The 16,072-nt window shown below is 41.0% G+C and overlaps 1 long non-coding RNA gene across 1 annotated transcript; it reads left to right on the top strand.

The window, feature by feature from the left end:
* The first annotated feature begins 1,252 nt into the window (after positions 1 to 1,252).
* LOC129621646 (uncharacterized) lies at positions 1,253 to 14,834 on the top strand. The gene is made up of 3 exons (XR_008699581.1): positions 1,253 to 1,858; positions 13,618 to 13,790; positions 14,579 to 14,834. It is a non-coding gene; the product is annotated as an uncharacterized LOC129621646 (long non-coding RNA).
* Positions 14,835 to 16,072: the final 1,238 nt, after the last annotated feature.

The following is a 16,072-nucleotide window of genomic DNA, read 5'->3' as shown; positions in this document are numbered from 1 at the left end:
GTTTACCCGATAGACTGGAGATCGGGGAGAAAAGAGCAAGGCAGATAAATTGGACAGAAGGAACAACATGTGCACAGGCACAGAGGCATAAAATTCCTGGTTAATTTTAGTCATGAGCATTGGACTAGGGGCTTTCTGAGATTCTATGCAAACACATTCACAAAATATTTCAAGGGGTGAGCTACCTCTGCAGATGGTTCATCACATCTCTTCTGTCTTGATTTTTCACTGCTTTAGTCTGAGGGCTGTGTTTCCCTGGGCCTCTTTTCTGGACTCAATAACATGATTTAATAGCTGAAATTGTTAATTTCTCTTCTGGAGAAATATCCCTTAGTGCCAGTTCAGGGCCTCACTGTTGATTCATCCTGCAATTGTGCATATTCAGAAGCTCTTCCTTCTAAGGCTCATGCTCTTCTCTCACATTCAGAGCATTTGCAAGATTACTTTGTAGAAACTTAGTGGTTAGTGCTTAGCTTTCCTTTTCTAGTTAACAGCAGGTTGGTTAGTTTTCTACCCTCTGTCTTTAGTCCCTAGCCTAGAGACAATGCTGTGCTCATTTAGCCTTAGTCTTTCTGTGTTTGTTTTTTTTTTTTTATTCCAATAGCCTATTTATAAAATTCCTCTCTGTGCTTTGATTTCTCTTCTCTTGGAGGGAACAAAGGCTACATATTTCCTTGCTGCTGCTGCTGCTGCTAAGTCACTTCAGTCGTGTCCAGCTCTGTGCAACCCCATGGACGGCAGCCCACCAGGCTCCTCCGTCCCTGGGATTCTCCAGGCAAGAATATTGGAGTAGGTTGCCATTTCCCTCTCCAATGCATGCATGCACACTAAGTCTCTTCAGTTGTGTCCAACTCTGTGTGACCCCATAGACGACAGCCCACCAGGCTCCCGTGTCCATAGGATTCTCTAGGCAAGAACAGTGGAGTGGGTTGCCGTTTCCTTCAGGGCTTTGCAAATAATGTAGCTTGGCTCAGGTGTTGAATGAGCTCCTAAAAGGAGGTTTAACCCAGTACTCTTTTCTTGGAGACCTTCAGCGGCTATGAGTCTCACAGTGCACTGGACCTGGCATGATTTTACTATCACCTGGCTGGATAGAGCTGCCACACTCCACCTGGCAACTCCTTTTAAATTTGGATTGAGTTTTGTGAGCCCTGAAGGCTATTTTGGATCCAGGCACCAACTGTAAGCACCTGCCAGTACGCGGTTCTCTCTGCTTCCTTTGTAGTTTGCTCACACACCTCAGCTGTTACATATAGATTATAGTTTACATTTCTAACTCTACTATTAACTGCTGCTACCATTTGTATTGGCCAAAGCCAAAGAACTGAAATATTAAGAAGTGAATCTTGGGATTTCCCTGGCAGTCTGGTGGTTAAGACTCCGAGCTTCCACTGCAGGGGGTACGAGTTTGATCCCTGATTGGCGAACTAAAATCCTACCTGCTGAGCAGAGTGGCCAAACAAAAGAAAAAGAAAAAAAAAGAGGTGAAGTTTTGTGAATGCTCTCTTCTCTTCACCAAGCCTGCTCACTTGGCATGGAGTCTTTGACAAGGTTCCACTTTGAGTGCTGTGTTCTTGGCATCATCAGGGCCACACACACGTAGCCATTGATAGATCTTTAGCTCCTCCTAGATTCGGAGTACTTATTTCCTGCAGCTGTGTGGTCTCTTTGCTTCTCTTTCCTGCCACACCAGTTTTGATACAATCAACCACTTGCTCTAGGATCTAGGTCTGATCCCCGACCTGGCTTTGCTCTCTGAAGCAGTTTTAGAAAGAATCCTCCAGGCAACTTCATGCAATAGCAACCACTAATCCCAAGAGGAAACAGAGGACACAGGAGAAAACGGAGATTTGCAGAGGTAAAGTTACTTATGGTTCCAAGATTAAGAATGGGAAGTAGCTGGCTTCTGTTCTGACCTGCTGACCTTCTCAGGATTGTAGGTAGGAGGCTGTAATGTTATCTATGTGGTTAACAGTGTGAACTCAGATGTCAGGTTGCCTGGGGTTAAGTCCTGGCTGTAGTAATTGTTGCTTCTGTGGTTTGAGGGGCAAGTCACATAATCTCTCTGTGTCTTGGCTTCCTCATCTGAAAAAAAAGGAGCAATTAATAGCCTTTACCTTTTCGGTTGTTCTAAAATTTTAATGAGTTGATCCAACTGAAGCATGTAAGTCCTTGATAAATGTTGGTTATCATCATCATCATTGTCATCAGGGGAACTGAGTTTGTCAGATAGTAGAAGTCAGATAAAATGAGGCCCACAGCCGTTCGTCACTGACCACACAAATTTGTTACTTCCACAATGTTTTTCAGTGTTCAGAAAACTTTCACATTTATTATCCTGTGTGAGTCCATCACTCTATTGGCTGGTGTAGTCAGTTATGCCATCTTCATTTTATGGAGATATTCAACTCTACTTAGTGAGAGTTATGTGCCAGGCATTTATGTGCCAGGCACTGTTACGTTCTGTAAACTCAAAGATAGAAAGATAGCATGGTTCCTGCTCTAGGTCAGTAAGAGCTATCTTTGGGAGTGGATTTTGAGAGGCCTTTTCTTTTTCTACACTTTGTTTAAATTTATATGATAATAATATATTAATTTTGTGGTCAAAAAATTAAAAGATGTGGCATAGGGGATGTGTCTAATGGGGAGACAGGGGTGCAAATTACTAATTATGATACAGTTGCCACAGCAGAGGTGCAGATAAGGGTCAATGGACATATAGGACTTTCAGGAAGAAGGTCAGAGGAGTGGTATTTAACCAGGGAAAGGAACTTTAGGAAGTTTGCAAGTAAATGATGGAGAAGGCAATGGCAACCCCCTCCAGTACTCTTGCCTGGAAAATCCCATGGACGGAGGAGCCTGGCAGGCTGCAGTCCATGGGGTCGCTAGAGTCGGACACGACTGAGCGACTTCACTTTGACTTTTCACTTTCATGCACTGGAGGAAATGGCAACCCACTCCAGTGTTCTTGCCTGGAGAATCCCAGGGACGGGGGAGCCTGGTGGGCTGCCGTCTATGGGGCCGCACAGAGTCAGACACAACTGAAGCGACTTAGCAGCAGCAGCAGCAGCAAGTAAATGAAGAGAGGAAGGTATTCAAGCAGAGGAAGCATGAATGACTGTGCTAGAGCTTGAGGAAATTATGAACCATTCAGTGTTGCTTGACACAAAGTGAGCAGCAAATGATATAAATTAATGTGATTTACACAAGCGGGAGGAGTCAGATAAGGAAGGAATGTACTAGGACAGAGGTGTTCAGAATTTGCTCTGTAGGTGATGGATTTTGTGTTGAAGAATTTTGTGTTGGAGAGTAGCAGGATGAGAATTGTTGGCAGCATGGGTCTTCCCAGGTTGCTCAGTGGTAAAGAATCTGCCTGCCAAGCAGGAGACGCAGGTTGGATCCCTGTGTTGGGAAGGTCCCCTGGAAGAGGAAATAGCAACTCACTCTAGTATTCTTACCTAGGAAATCCCATGGACAGAGAAGCCTGGTGGGCTACAGTCCATGGGGTCACAAAGAGTCAGACATGACTTAGTGACTAAATAGCAGCAGCAGCAACAGTTGGCAGTGTAGACAAGGGGGTGATTATATCCTAAAAGGCTAAAATTGTCAAATCAATACCAATATCAGAACTCAAGTCTTTTGACCCAAGTTTAGCATATTTTCCATTAAACCATGCTGACCCTTCTACAGAGCAGTTTATCAAAGGTCCCACTCTATTGATTTACTAGTGTGAATTTAAATTCTGAACTAAGAGAAAGGGAAAAGATTTCATATAATCACTAAACAACTTAACCCTGTCTTTCCTCTCTCTGGGGAGACGTGCCTATTAGAAGATAATTTTCTCTTGAATTCCATCTCTTCATTTGACAATGAAAAGAGCTATGAAATTTGGAAAAGAGCTCCAATTCATTCATTCTTCAGATATGCACAGAGCACAGATTCCACCAAGCAATTTGTTCTAGTGCATATATCCTTTATAAATTCACGTAATTTTTAGTCTAAATTTAATTTTCTTTGATACAGTGTAATCCCACTTCTCCTTTCATAAGATATATAAAGTCCAAAGATGTATGGACAGCAGCCTTTCACAGGAAAAGCCTGCCTTCTCCATGTGACTATAACTACCCTCAGTGTGTGTAACACTCTTTGCTTCTGCACCCCTGTCCCCAACAGAGGGCATCAGTCAGCCTAATGCACAGCAATCGGGTCATCACGGATTCTTCCATTTGGGGCGACAATGCTTTTGCTTCTGATGCTCTCTACCCAGGGCTCCTGCTGTCTGACAGAAGAGAAGGGAAAATACACTATTACCTACACTACCCTACACTATTAGCGCCCTCTCTCGGCTTCTCCTACCTAAAGCACTATCTTGTCAATTTGGCAGGACTTTATTAGTATTCCAAGGGCTTCCCTGTTGCCTCAGATGGTTAAGAATCTCCCTACAGTGTAGGAGATCCGGGTTTGATCCCTGGGTTGGAAAGATCCCCTGGAGAAGGGAAAGGCTACCCCCTCCAGTATTCTTGCCTGGAGAATTCCATGGACAGAGGAGCCTGGTGGGCTACAGTCCATAGGGTTGCAAAGCGTAGGACATGACTTAGTGGCTAACACTTTCACTAATTTTATTAGAATACCAAGGGTTTTCTGAGCTCCCCAAATCCTCGTGGTTAGTATGATCCTATGTTACCAGCAGAGATTTAGTCTGAATTCATCCTAGGGATGTTATCATCGTTCTGGCAAAATTCATGTCATTGAGTGTTTCTTTGCCATCTGTGTTCTACTTCCTGCTTGTTGGAACAAGAAGTGCTAAACTATTCTCTCTCATCAGTGACAACACCCACTTCTGGGGTTAAGTTCAATCTTTTAAACTATAACCAGAAGCATGGTCTTTTACTCATATACTCATTCATTTATCCATGTTTTGACTGCTTGTTCAATGCCAGCCACTGGCAGCCTTAAGTAACTACTTGAGGCACAGCGCTGGACAAAACAGAAAGATCCTTCCATCATGAATCTTCTGACCTAGTGACCCTGATGAGGGGTGGTATTAAAAGTGAAGAACAGATTATTAATTGAGAATGGGAGGAAATGGAAGCATTTACATTTGCCATCATTGTAACGGATGCATTTTAAGTAAAAAGTTTAAACAAATTTTAATTGTTACAGATGAGCATGGATTGCTATTTTCAATTTTATTAGAGGGAAGGCAATATACTGTCTCTTAACATATTGCAGGAGAGTCCATGAGAATGGGGCTATTTGTTTAAAAGATAACTTGTTCCTTAAAAAACTAAATATGGTCCATATGATCCAGCAATCCCACTTCTGGGTATATGCTGTTGTTCAGTTGCCCAGTTGTGTCTGACTCTTTGCGACCCCTTGGACTGTAGCATGCCAGGCCTCCCTGTCCCTTACCATCTCCCAAAGTTTGCCCAAGTTCATGTCCATTGCGTTGGAGATGCCATCCAGCCATCGCATCCTCTGATGTCCTCTGTTCCTGCTGTCTTCAATCTTTCCCAGCATCAGGGACTTTTCCAATGAGTTAGCTGTTTGCATTAGATGACCAAAATACTGAAGTTTCAGCTTCAGTATCAGTCCTTCCAACAAGAATTCAGGGTTGATTTCCCTTAAGATTGACTGGTGTGATCTCCTTTTTGTCCAAGAGACTCTCAGGCGTCTTCTCCAGCACCACAGTTCAAAGGCATCAATTCTTCAGTGCTCTGCCTTCTTTACAGTCCAGCTCTGACAACTGTACATGACCACTGGGAAGACCATAGTCTTCTTGACTATATGGGCCTTTGTCAGCAGAGTTATGTCTCTGCTTTTCAACACACTGTCAGGTTTGTCATAGCTTTCCTGCCAAGAAGCAAACATCTTCTGATTTCATGGCTACAGTCACCATCCACAGTGATTTTAGAGCCTGAGAAGAGGAAATCTGTCACTACTTCCACCTTTTCCCCTTCTATTTGCCATGAAGTAATGGGGCCAGATGCCATGATCTTCGTTTTTTTAACATTTAGTTTTAAGCCAGCTCTTACATTCTCCTCCTTCACCGTCATCAAGAGGCTGTTAAGTTCCTTGCTTTCTGCCATTAAAGTGGTATCATCCGCATATCTGAGGTTGTTGATGTTTCTCCCACCTTATCTCAATTCCAGCTTGTAACTCATTCAGACTGGCATTTCTCACAATGTGCTCAGCATATAGAATAAACAAACAGGGTGACAGCAGACAGCCCTGTTGTACTCCTTTCTCAATCTTGAACCAATCAGTTGTTCCATACAGGATTCTAACTGTTGCTTCTTTACCCACATACAGGTTTCTCAGGGGACAGGTAAGATGGTCTGGTATTCCCATCTCTGTAAGAATTTTCCAGTTTGTTGTGATCCACACAAAGGCTTTACTGTAGTCAATGAAGCAGAAGTAGATACTTTTTGGAATTCCCTAGCTTTTTCTATGATCCAGTGAATGCTGGCAGTTTAATCTCTGGTTGCTTTTCCTCTCTAAACCCAGCTTGGACATCTAGAAGTTCTTGGTTCTCATAATGCTGAAGCCTAGCATGCAAGATTTTAAGCATTGCCTTAGTAGCATGGGAGATGAGTGCAATTGTCTGATGGTTAGCACATCCTTTAGTACTACCCTTCTTGGGAATTGGTGTAGGATGATCTGAAGGTCATCCTCTGATGCCCTCTTCTCCTGCTGTCTTCAATCTTTCCCAGCATCAGGGACTTTTCCAGTGAGTCAGCTGTTTGCATTAGATGACCAAAATACTGAAGTTTCAGCTTCAGTATCAGTCCTTCCAACAAGTGGGATGACCATTAGAGTACTATCTTTCTTGGGAAACTCCCAAGTCCTGTGGCCACTGCTGGATCTTCCAGATTTGCTGACATATTGAATGCAACATCTTGATGGCATCATCCTTTAGGGTTTTGAATAGTTCTACTGGAATTCTATCACATCCGCTAGCTTTATTAACAGCAGTCCTTCCTAAGGCCCACTTGACTTCACTCTCCAGAATGTCTGGCTCTGGGTGGCTGACCACACCATCATAGTAATCCGGTTAATTAAGATATTTTTTGTACAGTTCTTTTGTACAATTCTTCCATGTATTCTTTCCAATCCTTCTTGATCTCTTCAGCATCTACTAGGTCTCTACAATTTATATCCTTTATTGCACGCATCTTTGGGTAAAATGTTCCCTTGATATCTCCCATTTTCCTGAAGAGATCTCTAGTCTTTTCCCTTCTGTTGTTTTCTTCTAGTTTTATACACTGTTCATTGAAGAAGGCCTTCTTGTCTCTCCGTGCTGTTATTTGGAAATCTGCATTTAGCTGGATATACCTTTCTCTTTCTCCCTTGCTTTTCACTTCTCTTCTTTCTTTAGCTATATGTAAGCCTCCTCAGGGGGAAGGGCTTCCCTGATAGCTCAGTTGGTAAAGAATCTGCCTGTAATGCAGGAGACCCTGGTTTGATTCCTGTGTTGGGAAGATCCACTGGAGAAGGGAAAGGCTATCCACTCCAGTATTGTGGCCTGGAGAATTCCATGGACTGCATAGTCCATGGGGTTGCAAAGAGTCGGACACGACTGAGCGACTTTCACTTTTAGATAACCACTTTGCCTTCTTACTTTTCTTTTTCTTTGGGATGGTTTTATTTGCTGCCTCCTGTACGATATTACATACTTCCATCCATAGTTCTTCAGGCATACTGCTTACAAGTTCTAACCCCTTGAATCTATTCATTACCTCTACTGCAAATTCATAGGGGATTTGATTTATGGCATACCTGGCTGGCCTAGTGGTTTTCCCTGCTTTCTTTAGTTGAAGCCCTTATTTTGCTATGAGATGCTGATGATCAGCCACAGTCAGCTTTAGGTCTTTTTTTTGCTGACTGTATAAAGCTTCTCCATCTTCAGCTACAAGAATGTAATCAATTGGATTTTGGTATTGACCATTTGGTGATGCTCATGTGTGAATTTGTCTCTGGTGTTGTTGAAAAAGGGTATTTGCTATGACCAGTACATTCTCTTGGCAGAATTCAGTTAGCCTTTGTCCTGTTTCATTTTGTTCTCTGAGGCCAAACTTGCCTGTTACTCCAGGTATCTCTTGACTTCCTACTTTTGCATTCCAATCCCCAATGATGAATAGGACATCTTTTTTTGGTGTTAGTTCTAGGAGGTCTTCTAGTTCTTCATTGAATTGATCAACTTCAGCTTCTTCAGCATCAGTGGTAGGGGCATAGACTTGAGTTACTGTGATGTTGAACAGTTTGTCTTGGAAATGAACCAAGATCATTCTGTCATTTTTGAGATTGCATCTGAGTACTTCATTTCAGACTCTTTTGTTGATTATGATGGTTACTCCATTTCTTCATGGGATTCTTGCCCACAGTAGTAGATATAATAGTCATCTAAATTAAATTTGCCCATTCCTGTCCATTTTAGTTCACTGATTCCTAAGATGTCGAAGTTTATTCTTACCATCTCCTGCTTCATCATGTCCAGTTTACCTTGATTCCTAGACCTAACATTCCAGGTTCCTATGCAATACTGTTCTTTGCAGCATCGGATTTTACTTTCATCACCAGACACATTCACAACTGAGCATCATTTCTGCTTTGGCCCAGCTGCTTCTTTCTTTCTGGGGCTGTTAGGAGTTCTCCTCTGCTCTTTCCAAGTAGCATATTGGACACCTTCAGACCTGAGAACTCATTTTTCAGTGTCATATCTTCCTGTCCTTTTATACAGTTCATGAGATTCTCACGGCAAGTATACTGGGGTGGTTTGCCATTCCCTTCTTCAATGGATCACATTTTGTCAGAACTCTCTGCTATGACCCATCCGTCTTGGGTGGCCCTACACAACATGGCTTAGAGCTTCATCAGGTTACGCAAGCCCGTGCTCCATGACAAGGCACTGATCCATGAAGGGGATATATTCCAGAAGAATCAGAAGCAGGATCTTGAAGAGATATTGGCACCTCTGTTTGTGACAGCATTGTACAACTGCCAAGAGGTGGAAGCAGTCCACCATTCATCTGTGGACAGATGAGTGAATAAAGAAAATGTGATATAAACATTCAGTGGGACTTCCCTGGTGGTCCAGTGGCTGAGAATCCACCTGCTGATGCGGAGATCACGGGTTCGACCCTTGCTCTGGGAAGATTCCACATACTTTGGGACAACTAAGCCTGGGGTGCCACAACTACCAAGTCAGTGCACCCTCGCACCTGTGCTCTACAAGAGAAGGCACTGAAATAAGAAGCATGCACCGCAGCAAAAAGTAGCCCTGCTTTCTGGAACTGGAGAAAGCCCTCGCATAGCAATGAAGACCCAGCACAGCCAAAATTAAGTAAATAAATAAATAAAAATTTTAAAAAGATCCTGCTTCTGTCCTCCCAAATACATTAAAGAAAATACCATACTATGGGATATTATTCAGCCTTAAGAAAGAAGGAAATCCCATCATATGCTACAACATGGACAAACTTTGAGGATATTATATTGAGTGAAATAAGCCAGTCACAAAAGGACAAATACTGTATGATTTCTCTTATATGAGACATCTAGAACAGTCAAAGTCATGTAAACAGAAAGTAAAATGGTGGTTGCCAGGGACTGAGGGGAAGGAGAAATGAGTTGTTTGATGGCTAAAGAATTTCAGTTTTACAAGATAAAAAAATTTTAGAGATCCATTACAGAATAATGTGATCATGGTTAACATATTGAACTGTACACTTAAAAATAGTTGACGGAAAGTTTTATATTATGTCAGTTTTTTGCCACAATTAAAAATTTAAAGAAGTAATTTTTAAAAGTTAACATGGTTACCATGGAAACAACTATGGGTATGATAGGAGTGGTGAGTTGGGGTCAGTTAGAAGACTGAAGTTAGAGACCTAGCCCTGCCGGTTCCTAGCTGTGTGACTGTGACCTTGGACTTGCATTTAACCTCTAAGTCACAGTGTCCTCCCTGATAAAATGGAGATCATGTCACTACTTCAAAGAGTTTTGCAGGTGATCATCTTACAATTTTTAAAATTGCACTATTTAATTTTCAGTGTTTATAAAAAGATGAGTTTTTCCAAAAAAACTCAAAGAAAAAAAAGTTCTGCAGGGTTAAGTGAGATAGTGAGATGATGTCTGTGCAAGTTGGCAGACCTAAAGCACTGCTAGTTGGTATGATGATGGGTTTCTCTATTACCTGGCTTCCCCACTGTGGCATCTGGCCATACCTGGACTTGGAAGGATGTTGAGGCACTGTGTGAGATAACTGAGCATCTCTCTTCCATTTGTCCTGCTATTTCCTTCAAATTCAAGATTACAGATTTTAAAAGTAGAGTGCCTAAACTGGTTGCTGATCCTGTTACCAGCAACCATTTTTTTTTCCTGGCTGCACCAGGAAAAATCTTTGTTCCCCAATCAGGGATTGAACCTGCACTCTCTGCAGAGGAAACACAGAGTCTTAACCACTGGAACACCAGGGAAGTCACTCAACAACTGTTCTTACTGACTTCTCTCCAGGCAAGTTCTACCTGCCTCACTTTTGTTATTTTAGTTAATCCAATCATCGAGTTGGAGAGATTAAATACAAGCATGAGGAAATAGAATTGCAATGCAAGATAGTGGGATAACTACTAAGACTCTTAGAGTAGCTAGGACCCCTTCTTTGGGGAATGGAAGGAAGGGTTGGCATTTCTGGTGGGAGGAAACCTCATGAGCAAAGTTTAGAGATAAAAATAGATGAGAAAAGTTTAAGGGACAAAGAGGATACAAGTATGCTTGAATTAATGAGCTTGAATGATGCGAAAGAGGTATAGATAATGGGAGGGACTTCAGTAGAAGCTAAGGGTATTGGATTTTGTGCAGAGACCAGTTTAGTCATTTCAGTTTGAGAGTGGAAGTTTGATCTGTTTAGTGTGGGTTTTAGACTAAAATTATTCTTGGACCTAATGCAATTACAATAAAATCTCGATAAGCTATTTAGGAGAGCTACAACATGATTCCGAAATTCAACTATGCAAGTCATCAGGTGAGAATAAGGAAGAAAAAGACTTAAAAGTCGAATTAAAATGGACTTGTCATGACAATAAATGATGGTGGGAAAATTGGTTATTTATAAAAAATCAATTTAGGTTCTTATTTTATACCATATGCCAAAATTAATTCAAGTTCAATTAAAGGATATAGTAGGAGAGAGAAATAAAAATTAGAAGATAATGTTGATAAATGTCTACTTTCTGAATGAGAAAGGATATTTTTGGACATCAGAATCTCCTGTATGCTGCTGGTGAGATTGTAAATTGGTACACACATTTAGGAAAGCAGTATGCTCCTATCTTGTTGAAGTTGAAGAGGACATACCCTTTGACCTGATGCCTCTTCTAGATATGCACACTGGAGAAACCATAGTACACAAGGAGATGTGCCCAGGAATGTTCACAGCACCGCTGTACAAGATATAAAATGTTGGGAAACAGTCCAAACATCACAAAATAAGAGGATGAATAAATGGCAGAACATTTGTAAGTAGAATGCTATATAGCAGGGAAAGTGAATCACCCAAAGCATCTCTATCAACATGGTTAATATCATGTTGAGTGGCTAATTATGTTACAGAAGATAATGTACAGTATAATACTAATTATATGCAATCCTAAAATATGAAAACTAAAGAGCCTCTGTGAAAGAGGAGAGTGAAAAAGCTGGTTTAAAACTCAACATTCAAAAAACTAAGATCATGGCATCTGGTCCCATCACTGCATGGCAAATAGATGGGGAAACAATGGAAACACTGACAGATTGTATTTTCTGGGGCTCCAAAATCACTACAGATAGTGACTGCAGCCTTGAAATTAAAAGATGGTTGCTCCTTGGAAGAAAAGCTATGACCAACCTAGATAGCATATTAAAAAGCAGAGACATTACTTTGCCAACAAAGACCCGTCTAGTCAAAGCTATGGTTTTTCCAGTAGTAATGTATGGATGTGAGAGTTGTACCATAAAAAAGCTGAGCGCTGAAGAATTGATGATTTTGAACTTGGTGTTGGATAAGACTCTTGAGAATCTCTTGGACTGCAAGGAGATTAATCCTAAATCAATCCTAAAGGAAATCAGTCTTGGATATTCATTGGAAGGACTGATGCTGAAGCTGAAGCTCCAATACTTTGGCCACCTGATGTGAAGAACTGACTCATTGGAAAAGACTCTGATGCTGGGAAAGATTGAAGGCAGGAAGAGAAGGGGACAACAGAGGATGAGATGGCTGGATAGCATCACTGACTCGATGGACATGAGTTTGAGCAAGCTCCGGGGAAAGGGAAGCCTGGTGTGCTGCAGTCCATGGGGTTGCAAAGAGTTGGACATGTCTGAGTGACTGAACTGAATTGAAAATATGAAAAAATACTACATCATGTTTAGGGACATTTACTTAAATATGACATCATGAGAATAAAAGCCCCCCAGATTCAGGGTCATGGTAACCTCTGAAAAGAAAGGACATGATGGGAGACCATTACATAAGAGACTTCCACCATAATTTTTTTTTTTTTTTTTTGACCAAGTCATGAGGCATGTAGGATTTCAGTTCCCTGACCAGGAATTGAACCTGGACCCTCAGCAGTGAAAGCTTGGAGTCCTAACAACTGGACCACTGTTTAAGGGAATTCCCTAAAATGTTTTATTAAATAAAAGGTAAGATGATGCCTATTCTTTATAAAAATTAAAACAATATTTCAATATATAATTTAACCTTTACCATCTTCCTCTGAGCCATGCCCTCAAATATTCACTGTCAATAGTTCCAGGTATATTCTTCCAGATCTTTTCTAGATATCTATATATCTATTTATACATCAGGTTTCTCCTAATATAAATGGGGGACTACCTTATCTAAAATTTTATGATTCTTGCTTTTTTTACTTACTGCCATAGACACCTTACCACATGAGTGCATATACATCTCCCTTATATTTAATAGCTACATAGTATTCCATAGTATGAATGTACCATAATTTATTTTACTGTCCCTCAACTGATACATATTTAAGTTGTTTATATTTTTTTGTTATTAAAATTCTTCAATGAGTATCCCTGTAAACCTTAGGAATGTTTTTGTTTGAATTATTTCCAGAGGGAGGAATTTTTAAGGCAAAAACTTTCTAAGAATTTATGCTTAGCAATGAAGGAAATCCCAAAGGAAACCTGGTATATTCCTGTATGTAAATCAATATGTAAAAAATTCATATAAGTAGATCATAAAAGCATTAAAACTATAATAGAAAAACAAGCAATGAACACTAACAAACAATTTGCAGGAAAATAAATATAAATGACTACTAAATATGGAAAATATTTTAACTATTCTAGCTCTATAATTAAAGAGATGAAAGTTATAATTAGTTTCAAATTTGGGACCTATCAACTTAGACAAGATGAGAAAGGGAGTAATAGTTTTGGCAATGTGGCAGAACTTAATCAAGAACTTAACAAATACTCTTCTCCCCAGACCATTAATTCCACTATTATAAATTTAATTTGAGGAAAAAAAAATCAAAGATGTCATAAGCAGATAGTCATTGCATGTGTCTTGGGGTAATGGCTCCTTTTCTTTTTTTTCTTTCTCAGCACACATGGAGACAACAGAAAGCCTCATCGCTCATTTTGTGCAACAATCCTCTGATGTCCTGACCACCGTTGACAGGACCAGACGTGGGGAGGACCTAGGTTGGACCAGAGTCCCCTCCCCGGGGAGTCTAGCCTAACTTCTGGATACTGTCTTAAATGGAGACAATGAAAGCGTGAGACCTTGATCTGCCATTTTGTACCGTGTAGCCTGGTCTTCGAAGACAGTGCCTCTTTAATGAGAGAAAAAAATAGAGTACAATCACAGCAAGGGACAGAGATAAAAAAAAGACCTCAGGCTTTCCAGTCCTGCTGCTAGTCCCTGTCAGCTGAGGCTATATGTCCCCGCCCAGAATTTTAATAACTATTCATCCCTTTTCACACCGGCTAAATCCTTGATAAGGCTCCTGCTGCTCTTTTATTATTATTATTTATTTGTATTGAAGTATACACTTTGCTGTACAGTAAAGTGAATCAGTTATACGTGTACATATATCCACTCTTGTATTATAAAAAGATTTATTTATTGATTTTATTTTTTGACTGTGGTGGGTCTTCGTTGCTGCATGTGGGCTTTCTCTAACTGTGGCAGAAAAGCAGAGACTACTCACTAGCTGCAGCACACGAGCTTCTCATTGCAGCGGCTTCTCTTATTGTGGAGTATGGGCCCTAGAGAGCTGGCTCAGTAGTTGTGGTGCATGGGCTTAGTTGTTCCGCTGCATGTGGGATCCTCCCAGACCAGGGATTGAATTGGTGTCCCTTGCATTGCAAGGTGAATTCTTAACCAGTGGACCACCATGGAAGCCCATATCCACTCTTCTTTAGATTTCCCTCCCATTTAGGTCACCGCAGAGCATTGAACAGAGTTCCCTATGTTATATAGTAAGTTCTCACTAGTTATCTGTTTTATACATAGCAGTATGTATACGTCAATCTTAATCTCCCAATTCATCCCACCCTCCAGGCCCCTGCTGCTCTGACTCAAGAGAGAGAACCTAGATTCTACCTTGTTTTGCAATATCCCAGAACACAGAGAGTGAAGGGAAATGAGTATCCTAATTCCTAACTCTGAAGGTGGACTGGGGAAGAGAAGGGATGGAAGGAAGAATTCAACATCAGTTGAGCACTTATTAATAAAATGAAAATAATTTATGTGACTCATTTGGATATTTCCTGGCTATAGCAAAGAATACTTTAAACAAACAACCAAACAAATAAAATGCTGAGCCAGGAATGAATGAGAGCTCTGAGTGTCACAATGTTTAGCTTATATACCACACCCTCTTTTTCCTTTATTTATTTATTTTTTTCCATTTGCCTTTCCTGGTCACAAGGTTTTACACTGGACTCAGATGGGAGAAGGCAATGGCACCCCACTCCAGTACTGTTGCCTGGAAAATCCCATGGATGGAGGAGCCTGGTAGGCTGCAGTCCATGGGGTTGCTGAGGGTCAGACACGACTGAGCGACTTCACTTTCACTTTTTGCTTTCATGCATCGGAGAAGGAAATGGCAACCCACTCCAGTGTTCTTGCCTGGAGAATCCCAGGGACGGAGAAGCCTGGTGGGCTGCCATCCATGGAGTCGCACAGAGTCGGACACAACTGAAGTGACTTAGCAGCAGCAGCAGATGGTAAAGAATCTGCCTCCAGTGAAGGAGACCTGGGTTTGGTCCCTGGGTCGGGAAGATCCCCTGAAGAAGGAAATGTCACCCACTTCCAGTATTCTTGCCTGGGAAATCCCATGGACAGTGCAGCCTGTCCATGGTGGACTACAGTCCATGGGGTTGCAGACAATCCAACAAGTTTGAGTGACTAAAACTTCCCTTTTCACTTCATTGGGCTCCCATAATAATTAACTCTTGATCATAACTTCCTGTAATACACTAGAGTAATATTACTTAGTATATCTTATTCATATTTGAATTTCCTTTGAGCACAGAGTAGTTACTTAAATATTTGGAATGAATGCACAAAGGAACGATTAAGTAAAATGATAGAAATTTGGTTAGGAACGTTCTCTGATATTAAGTGTTTGAAAGGCTTATTGAAATGTACTGACTTTGATGATGATAATGATTTCTCTTGAAGCTAAGCATTTGCTCCCATCTGCCTCCAAAGCCAATGACTTTTAGTTAAGTTTAACTTTTCCTCTCTAAAGGTCAACACAGCTGGAATTTTATATTTTGAATGAGTCTCTTCCAATGCTTGTTCTTCAAAAATACTTTTTCAGAAATAGTTTGTTGCAGTTGCCAACTGATTTGTTAAGCGGGTCACTAACCATCCAAATCTGAGAATATAAGCTTTACTGACTTTGAAACCCATCAGACAGAACGTTTTTAAATATTAGAGGTGGCTGCTGCCATTGTCCCTGTTTCAAAGCTCTTTAAGACTAAGATCTCCAAAGCAGATCTCTTCAATAAGAAGGTTGGTTTGGAGCCACACTGCAACCTAACTCCA

This window comes from Bubalus kerabau, chromosome 10 (genome assembly GCF_029407905.1).
Source record: "Bubalus kerabau isolate K-KA32 ecotype Philippines breed swamp buffalo chromosome 10, PCC_UOA_SB_1v2, whole genome shotgun sequence".
In the NCBI taxonomy this organism is placed as follows: Eukaryota; Metazoa; Chordata; class Mammalia; order Artiodactyla; family Bovidae; genus Bubalus; species Bubalus kerabau.
The sequence above is the reverse complement of the archived record's forward strand: the minus strand, read 5'-3'. Positions and strand labels throughout refer to the sequence as shown.